This window comes from Corvus hawaiiensis, chromosome 3, assembly GCF_020740725.1.
Source record: "Corvus hawaiiensis isolate bCorHaw1 chromosome 3, bCorHaw1.pri.cur, whole genome shotgun sequence".
NCBI lineage: Eukaryota > Metazoa > Chordata > Aves > Passeriformes > Corvidae > Corvus > Corvus hawaiiensis.
Genome location: NC_063215.1, coordinates 73,819,146 through 73,828,855, shown reverse-complemented (window position 1 = coordinate 73,828,855; position 9,710 = coordinate 73,819,146).

Genomic DNA, 9,710 nt, shown 5'->3' with positions numbered 1-9,710 from the left:
CCAGGGCTATGACACTCTTCTTTCACATACCTTTATCCAGTACAACATAGATCTTCCCACAGAAGGAACAGCTGGTGTAAAATTCAGAGCCACACGTCGGTATAGTCTTCCTACTGCCTTTCAAAATGAGATTGCTTAAGAGTCTCAGATGTTTAGCCCAATCCGTACAGCTCTTCCCAGTATGAGATGCCCTCAGCCATGTGATGGGGGTGTAGCTGTAGGTCCGTCTTCCCCATCCAGACCTACCTGTGGCTGCATTGACTCCTGGTCTTTCCTTGCCAGCACACAAATCCCCCTTAATTCCTCCCCCGTTGCCCAGGATAGAGTATGATGTGGCACACCAGGCACAGGCACTTGTAAATGTACAACAGTGCTGACCCTTGGAATAATCTGTCTGCAGATTAACACCCTGCTTCATCCCCACAGCATTTGGCATACTTTATCAAGCTCTTCTTTTTTCCATAGCTTCCCACAAACCCAAGCAAGGGAACAGCAGTGACAATAGCTGTTTGCCATTTCATGGCACAGGGGGGTTTCCTGCAAATACAGTTTACATCAATGCCATCTGCTCTCCCACACAGTCAGGAATGTTTTTCTTTGGTAAGGAGTTATCCTGGATCTAGTTTATGTAACCCTCTGAAGCATGTTAAGCCCAATGCCTAACTGTTTTCAAGATGAGGATGTATTGTTTAGACAATCAGGGTCTAAAATGATACGTTCTAAAGACTAGTTGTGGTTAATTATAAAAAGGAGTAAGAAATAAAATCTCTTGTTTTCTTCTTCGCCTCTGACTGAACTCCTCCAGTTTGTTTGTGCTAGCTCTTGTTTATAGCCAGTGTGGATCTCACAGTGGGCTGTCCTGAGATGCATTAATGATTTCAAAGCACTCTGTTCCTCTGTGCATTCCTCACCCTTGCTACAAGAGTTATTAATCACCTAGGAGTCCCATATGTCTCCAAACTGAAGAGCCCATCTCTCCCTCCAGAAGCATGTTCCTGAAGCCTCACGGGTGAGCCTGCCCATCCTCCCTGCACCTTCCTCTGCTGACCCCAGAGCACGTACAAATTGTGCTGACTTTTCAAAAGAAATGACTGCAGGTGCCTCGTTCTTTGTTTATTCTGGCAAGGCTGAAAATAGCAACTGCTAACAAATATTTTGCCCTTCACAAGGCTTCTCACAGAGATGCAGCTGTTATCTCATCTACTAAAAGTGCCAACCCTAAGGGTAAAACAGAGACTTAATTAGGTTAGGATAAGCTTCAAAAAGGTGACTGTCTAAAATTAGTACCCATAATGCTGTGTGGGCTCAGATCCTTACACCAAATTCTCACTTGTGTGGCAGGGAAAAATTATTTTAAGCTTTTTGTTTCCCATACTTGTGTCTCATGGATTGATGGCTCTGTTTAATCACCAGGAGCAGCAAGTAAGAGGAAAAAGCATGGCTTTGTTGAGGTGGACAGACACCTGGGACATAACATTAAGATTTCAGAGAATGCGTCACCAAATATTTCTGAATTTACAAACCTGCCAAGGCAAGGTGCATCCATGAGGAATCCACTGCAGATTTTACCATGAGACCATTATGTTATGCAGAGTTTTGGGATTTCTGTCTGCATCCTGTGAAAATCCACACAACAAATGGTGGAACCTGAAACACCTTTTTCCCAGTAAACTTTAGCACCCTAACACAAGGAACTTCCTGTAATTAGGGACACAGTAGTTAGTGCCAAATTTGCAAGGAACAAATTCAGGTCTGATTCAATTATTAATACACATTTCAAAATATATTGGGCTTTGGACAAATAGCCCCCAAGATGCAATAAGCAATTTTATTTTTTGAGCCTCTACCATCCATACTAAAAGGAAAAGTTGATCAAGCACATTGCCATTTTTATGAAATAACAACTAAAATAATACTAATACAGAACACAATTTGTTTTGGAAATTGAGCCCCATATGAGAGCCTCACCAAGGAACTTTTGTCTCACAGCTCTGCTCCAACAGATTCTACAGGAAAAGTTCCAAGAGAGATTAAGCAAAAGGTCAAATCAGAACGTTTATAATGGCTTAGTTTGAAGTATCACAAACCTCTACGTACAATCCTTTAATTCATTTTTGCAACACCACATCGTCCTTTTTTATATATATTCAAGAAGAGAGTCATGGGCCTTCTGACTTTTTTTCCATCTCTGCTCTTGAAAGCTTGCCTCAAAAGTTTAGGAGGACAACTAGGGCAGCATGTCAAGATTACATTGCCCTGCTCAGGTATATGAAACTATTTTTAAAACGATGGGGTACTATAGCCTGGTTAAGAGGTAAAAGGGATTAAGCCTGATTTAAAACACTTGAGGCTAAACTATGTTTAATATTTCAACAGAAATTGCCTTCCTGGGATTTCATACAGGCTATGTCAGTTATATCTGTAGTTGCACATAAAGCACATGACACACACATACAATAACTTACTGCAATGAAAAATAAATACTCCGAATCCTTGCATCAATCCTTAGAAAGACAGATGTAAAGGAGACTACAACCTGAAGTTCTGAGTTGCTAAGATAGTATTTTTAATGGCTTTGACTATTATTGCATAGATAGAAGATTAGAAAACCAGGGACTTACATTAAGTAAGAAAAGACACCACAATGTTCATCTCTGACTTTTGACTGTCATCCTGTTTTTCTTCAAGTTTGCAGACTTCAGTGCCCCACTGTTGCTCAGGAAAATTCTTATTGTAATAAGGATGGAAATATTCGCCTGCAACTGCCCCATGCAGTGTAAGGAAATAAAAGAAATCGCCTTCTTTTCTCTGGATAGATTCCAGCCTCTGTACGTTTTTATAGTTAAAACAACAATAAACATTCAGGTCCCTCAATAAAATGAATCATTAAAATCCCACAGTTTCTTCTCTCTCACCAGGGGAAGAAAATCAGTCTGAAAATAGGCATTGTTATGGAAGATCCCTGGGTAAGTATAGTAGCTTCTCACCCAGATAATTTTTTGCAAATGCCCAGGGCCATGGTTCTGCATTTTCCATGAAAAACATGCAGTAGAAAATGTGTGGACAAGCAGCCAGGATCTATGGACATTACAGAAGTATAATGTGCATCACAACTATCCCTTTTGTAACAGTCATCATCAAGGAGAGCTGGAAGAAGCTGTGGCTCAGAGCTCCCTCAGGCCAAAAGCAGCACCCATGGTGCTCTGTGGACTCAGCCTATACTGGATGATAGCTCATGGATAGGAGCTGTCTAGCCCAGTTTCTATTGCTGTTACAGATAGCAACCCACAAGTGTTCCAGTTGCTCCAGCTTATTCTCTTTACTTTGTTTCACAATGCTGTGATTCATGACTGGATGGTATCCAGAGTACCCACTTGTAAGGGAGCCCAAAATAATGAGCAAGAGCTGTTTCAGGGGTTCCTGACTGAACTGGTTGGGCTTACCTGAACAGTTCTGTTTCAGGGCTCCAAGCAGGTCTGTGCTGAGCACACAAGGAGAGAGAACTCCATTGCTCCATGGAACTCATACAGCTGCAAAGGCTTCTGCACCCCAGGACAGACAGGCCCTGATGTTATAATCCCTCAGAGAGCTAGGCAGGACACATCTGTCTCATTTTCCAAGGACGTACCTTGAAGAAATCACTGTGCCATAGAATTTGAGAATTCCAGTATCAAATAATAACTCAAAACCACTTATATTTACTTCTGTCAAGGTGTGGCGGGCTAGAAAACAAGTAAAGAGAAAGCCTTTAAATGTTATTCAATAAAGCAATCACTGCTTAACCTTGTCTGTAAAATGTACATTGCTGAGGTCGACTGACAGCTTTAGTCACAAACCTTATTCAAAGGTTATTTTTTCCCAAAATCATATCAAATTTCAGACTTCTGAGAACAACTGAACTTTGCCTGATACCCAGCTTTTGGCACACCTGTTGAAGAGCTGTTTAGAAGAGCTTTTTATTTAGATGCAAGTAATATTTTTTCAAGACAAAACATAAAAAGTATCATAATCCTTCATGTTGCTAAAGTACAGAAGGGGCTGGAGTTACACTGGGGAGCAGTCTGACCCACCATCTTCCAGCCTTAAATTAATTACATGAGGAAATTTACCATTTTTATATTTTACTTTTACAGGTCATTAAATACCAATGTAATTGCTGCTCTGTTTACTTTCTAGAACATGAATTCTAATTAATAGTATTGTGGTAAGTTAATGTAATATGGTAATGACTCGAGAATAGCTTAACTGTTGTCATTATAGAGCACCTACAGATGTTCAGCCAATTGGCTCATTCATTATCTGACCATGCTCATGTATCCGTACATTGAGAAAACTTCCCCTGCAAGAAGGCCAATGAAATATTTCCAGCATTACTACTGGAAAAAGCTTTGCTTTTTCTAAGGGTGAAGTGTCTAAGGGGAAAGGAGGAGGTTGTGGCTACATAGTAGAAGTCTTTTTTTACATCACTGACATTTTAGGAAATTGAACTGTCTCTCAATATCTGTAACCAGAACATCCTGTCCTATGCAGCCTTCCACCTGCAGCTGTTGTTTAAATTCAGCCTCACATTGCAAATGCCCACAAGCTCTGTGTAAGTTAAGACTGGACCAATTCTACATCATTTCAAGCAAATGTGCATGTGGACATGACTGAGAATAACCAGATGGCACTATTTTTGCTCCACTTAATGGTGCTTATCTGGAGACCTAAAAGGGGGAAAATTGACAAATACGCCTTAAAATTTCAATCCCTATCATTTTTTTAAAGTGTTACAGTAGTGTCAGGGTATTTGAACTACTGGCCTGCCATTTTTTTCAGTATTTGCCTTCCTAAAGATTGGCATTTTCTTTATGAGTCATACACCTTCAAGCATAGCCTGGAACTAAAAAAACTCAATAAAAATGAAGGACATAAGCTTCATGGAAGTAAAATACTATTTCCAATGTGGAAGTAAGGAAGCAGAGAGAAACAGAGCAAGGTGACTTTCCACAGTCACTTTACTTAAAAATAACATAAGTAGCAACTTGGAATCAAAGAAAAATTGAGGTGTGGAGCTTGTCTCATGCAGCATTCCAGTCCCTGCAGGGACACCTTCAAAAGGATAGCATGTTGCTCAGACCCTTGTCCAGTCAAGCAAGCTTTACTGGTCTCCAAGGATGGAGACCCTTCACCTTCCCTGGACAATGTGTCCCCATGCCGCATCCCCCTGGCTGTGATATTTCTGTCCCTGTATCAAGCTGGTGTTTCTCATTGCAGTGTGTGACTGATGCCACTGCATGCCTGTCACTGTGCAACTCTGGGAAGAGCCTGGCTCCATCTCCTCACCCCTTCTAGCTGCAAGCAGATCTCCCTGAGTTTCCTCCAGGCTTAGCAAAGTCCCTTCATCTCACCATGTGCTGAAATTGTTTCCATTCAGAAGCGAGTGTGCTTTTATTCTTGGCTAGAGATTTACAGATTTGCCTGTCCTTGTTTCCACATCAGGGTTGGTAGCTTTTCAGGACTGGCATGCAAGACTGTACTCTGCTTTCCTAAATTAGAGACTCTGCATGCTGGTAGGAAGCCAGCAGGAGATGCTTCCTTTTCAGCGGGTGACAGTGCCAATCAACCTACAAGGAGTACCGGGCATCTGTGTGAACGTGTGGCTCCTGGCAAGTGTAGGTCCTGGGGCTCCTTCATTCCCAAATGCTGTCTTTCCCAAAATGTTGCAGGCCCCAACTCTTTTCTCTGCTTGGAAACCTGCCTGCAGTTAGTGCTGCCTGCATTGCCTCGGTCATAAAGACTGAAATAGATGTAACCTTGTTTCCAATGCATGCTGCAGTTACGTAAAGCACAAAAGGAATGTTCATCTCTTTGTGAAAGGCAATGGGAGTTCTTTACAATTTATTCAGGTTCTCACTCTGCAAGTTAAAACTTACAATGTTAATAGACACTCTACCCTGACAGCCTTTAAATGAGAAGGAGGACAGATGACCTTTGTGGCATGTGCTGTAGGTTTCTGTAGCATACAAAACATTACAGCACCATTTTTGGGAGAGAAGAGACAAGTTTCTGGCAAAGGAGCACAACTGAGTGAAACAAGCTGCATATGCCTTGCAAACTCCTCTCTTCAGTAGCAGAGATCTAATTTTGCTCTTAGATTTGTTAAAAAACAGTAAAGTAACAGCAGAATTCCACAAAGAATGGACCCTTAATTCACAGTAAGATAAATATGCCCTTTATTCTGCTTCAGTATAGATCATTCTTATCTATATATTTGACATCCAGGTTCACTAAGTCCAGGGACCACTGTGCAGCAGAACTATAAAAGAACATTCATTCTGATTTAGTTTTGTAATTAATCTGAGGCCCTTGGATCTAATTCAAGGCCATCTCAGTTCCTAAGTTTTTAGAAGAATTGTTCCTATTTTATACCAGCATGTGTTAAAGAAAATATTGGCCTCTTTTCCTGGAGCTGGACTTGTGCAATGCTTACATGTAAAAATAATCCCACTGAGACCCCCCCCCAGCTGCTTTGATTGCAAAAAGCCAAATGTTCCTATCTACTACACAGCGAGAAAAGGAGCAAAGGGCTCTACAAACTGGAAGAAAGGACAAGACAAAAGCACACATGAGATGGGAAAGAGCTTTGCCCCATATTCCTGGTAAGTTTGCAGAATTTCTTCCATATTTACACTGCAGTTTGAAATCTGTTCAAGAAGCCAGCCAGCAGTCCCTGGAAAAAGAATTACCTTTAACAACCAGGACATTTTTCAGTCAAAGTTAATGCTTCTTGCAGCAATGTCACCAGACCTAGGTGCAGCTGCAATTGCCCACTGCAGCACAGAGCAGCAGCAAAGCAGCTCTGGCAGGTAAGATTTTTAAGGGCAGGGCTACCACTTCTTGGAACAGCAAGCAAGAGCAAACCAGTGTCAGTGCCACGATGGACTGCCACAGCCCTCTGGCTGGAACAGGGCCCTTGAGCCCTTGTGCTCCAGGGCTGCAGGTAGGTGAAGCTGAAGTCTGCTGAGCAGCCACAGTACACACTGCATACCCCGGCCTTTCCTTTCTTGTTGCTGGGAAGTTTCAGATTTGCAGCACACACAGGTTCCATAACACTCATGCTATCACAAACCTCTTCTCACTCCAGGAAAGTGCTTTGGGTTTATGTCAGTATGCAGAGCATTTCAGATAGCTTCTCCTTTCTACAAAAGTAGAAAGGTAGGAGGCATTTCACCAAGATGAGCAGGAACTAGCACAGAAGCAGAGAAATGACTCCTCAACACTTTCACGGGTGCTAAAGTCTGACTAGCTTTTGGCTGACAACTAGGGAGAAAATGAGAGAGATGTGCTTTCTTTGCCTCCTTTTGCTCTCAGGAAAGATCTTGAAAGAGCTAACTTCAATGAGACTAGAAAATGGAAGAAAAGAGACAAGGGAAGTAGAATAAAGATGACCCCAAACCGACTGTTCACTCTCTCCTCTGTGATTCATTTCAACTCACCCATTTGACCTGCAGACAACTCCTTCCAGCAAGGAGAGGGGACAATCTCTTTTAGGGATATTAGCATGGTGCTAATAATGCCAAGGTTGTGGGTTTGATTCCCATATGGGCCATTCACTTCAGAGGATACTTGTGGGTCTCTCCCAACTACAAATATCCTGTGCTTCCATGATTTTTCTTGGAATAGAGAATGCTCAGTCATCTACAGTTTCCCCTCTGACTGTGAGAGAGATTGCAGCCCAGAATGGAAACAGGAGACCTGTTATAGCAGTGATGGTGAATAGGGGAAGTTATCTGCTACCAAAACAAATTGTGTAAAAACAAAAAAACCAACAACCAAAAAAAAAATTTAAAAAAGAGAGAATCTGCCAGATCAGACATAAACACAAGAGTCATTATTTCTCTGAGAAAAACTACCTGTGTTCTGTCTGCTATCTCAGCAATGTCAGAACAATCCCAAAAGCAAAGAAGGAATGTTAGAATGTAAACGAGAAAAGGAGTAAGAACAAATTAGTGAAGTTTTGTGTGACAGAAATTGGAAACTCAGACTTTCATGCCAATACAAGACACTGACAGTCCGTTGCAATTGCCCTGTTTAACATCAGCCCCTCGGTGTGGTCTGTCCTGTGTCACCATTACCTACTTACCTACCTACCTACCTGAGCATGAAGAGTGTCAGGCTGACAGCCAGCCATAGGACTGCCACTGTAGTGGCCTTTGCAGAATTGGCTGGAGCTGGAATGCATGAAAGTAGAACTACTTTTCATTTTTCATTTAAAAAATAACCCTCTCCCTTTTCTGGGAGAGACAAAGGTAAAATAAAATCTGGAGCATAAGGATAACAAATTGTCAGCTCCAGTGAATTATCACTACCATGAATGTCCTTATTTTTACTTAATGATGCATCTCAAAGAAACTACTAAGTGTGCACATTACTTTCTATTAGTGCACATTAGTGCATGGTAGAAGGTAGGGAAAATCTAACCAGTCTTCCTTAAATTTAGAATTCTTGTATTTGGAAAACCTTTCAATACTCTGAGCTTCTATATTCAAGTTGTAACATTACTACTTGTACCTTACTATATTTTGCTCCATCTTAATACAGTTCTGCAGCAGTCAGCAAAGAGTCTATTCAGAGTTCTTCCCAGTTACAAATTTTCCAAAGGAAATTCATTTTCCAGGGTCATTTAAAAAATATATTATATTCCAAGCTGTTAGCAGATACTTTTCTTTGAACTGGTTTCAATCTTTGTTCTCCAGCAGTCAACCCACTTGCAAAGAGTATTTCCAAGACTCGTTATTCACACGTGAGATCCCAGCAACACTACAGAACTCACTAAAGATGTGCGATATGGAATCACTTTCCCAGAAGACTGATCCTGCCTTCATAAATTTGCCATTAAAGGTAATCACCTACATCCCCCATCTAGAAGCTGCACATAGAGGGAACACTAACTTTGAAGGCCCTCCATTTTATTCTCTGGGAATATTTGAGCAATTCCTACTTCCAGCAACACTAAAGTGGCTATGGAAAGACATGTACATAGCTTAAGTAATTGCTCAAGAGCTAAGACTACTTTTTTTCATTCTCTAGTCAGTTCTCAGATGCCTCTAAGTGATGAAAATACAGTTAACCCTTGGGATTTAGATTTCTACCACATGCCACAGATTCAGCTAAAAATGCTTTAGCTGCTGGACCACAATGCCACATTAAGCACATCCCAATTCCCTGAACCACTGCTCAACCCTCAGACAGGCCATTTCTTTTTCTAACCATGATAGCTGCCTATGGGTAGTGAGTGATTCAAGAGGATTGAATCAAGAGGAGAGCAGCAAGCACTGCATCCTGGCAGTGAGAAAAGCTAAACCTGTTCATTCCATGGCTGAATTTGTCCCTTTCTGCTATCAGCCAAGGGTGACAGATGAAACATTGTGTTAACCTGATATAATTAAAAGATAGACCTAGAAGGAGACAGTACAAGCAACAGCTGTCAAAACATAGCTCAGGCACAACATTTCAGCGTCTCTTATCACTGTTTATTCATTCACAGGTTGGACTAATAGAGAAGCGCTTGTGTACAGCTACAAATGCATGTCTGTACTTGGGAAGACAAGCAGTCCTCACAGGTTTCTCATGGAGCTGTGCTGATCACTGGTGCTGATTGTTAACACACAGCTCAGTACTTTGTATGTAAGACTAGCTCTAGACAGTGTTTTATATTTGCCGTGTTA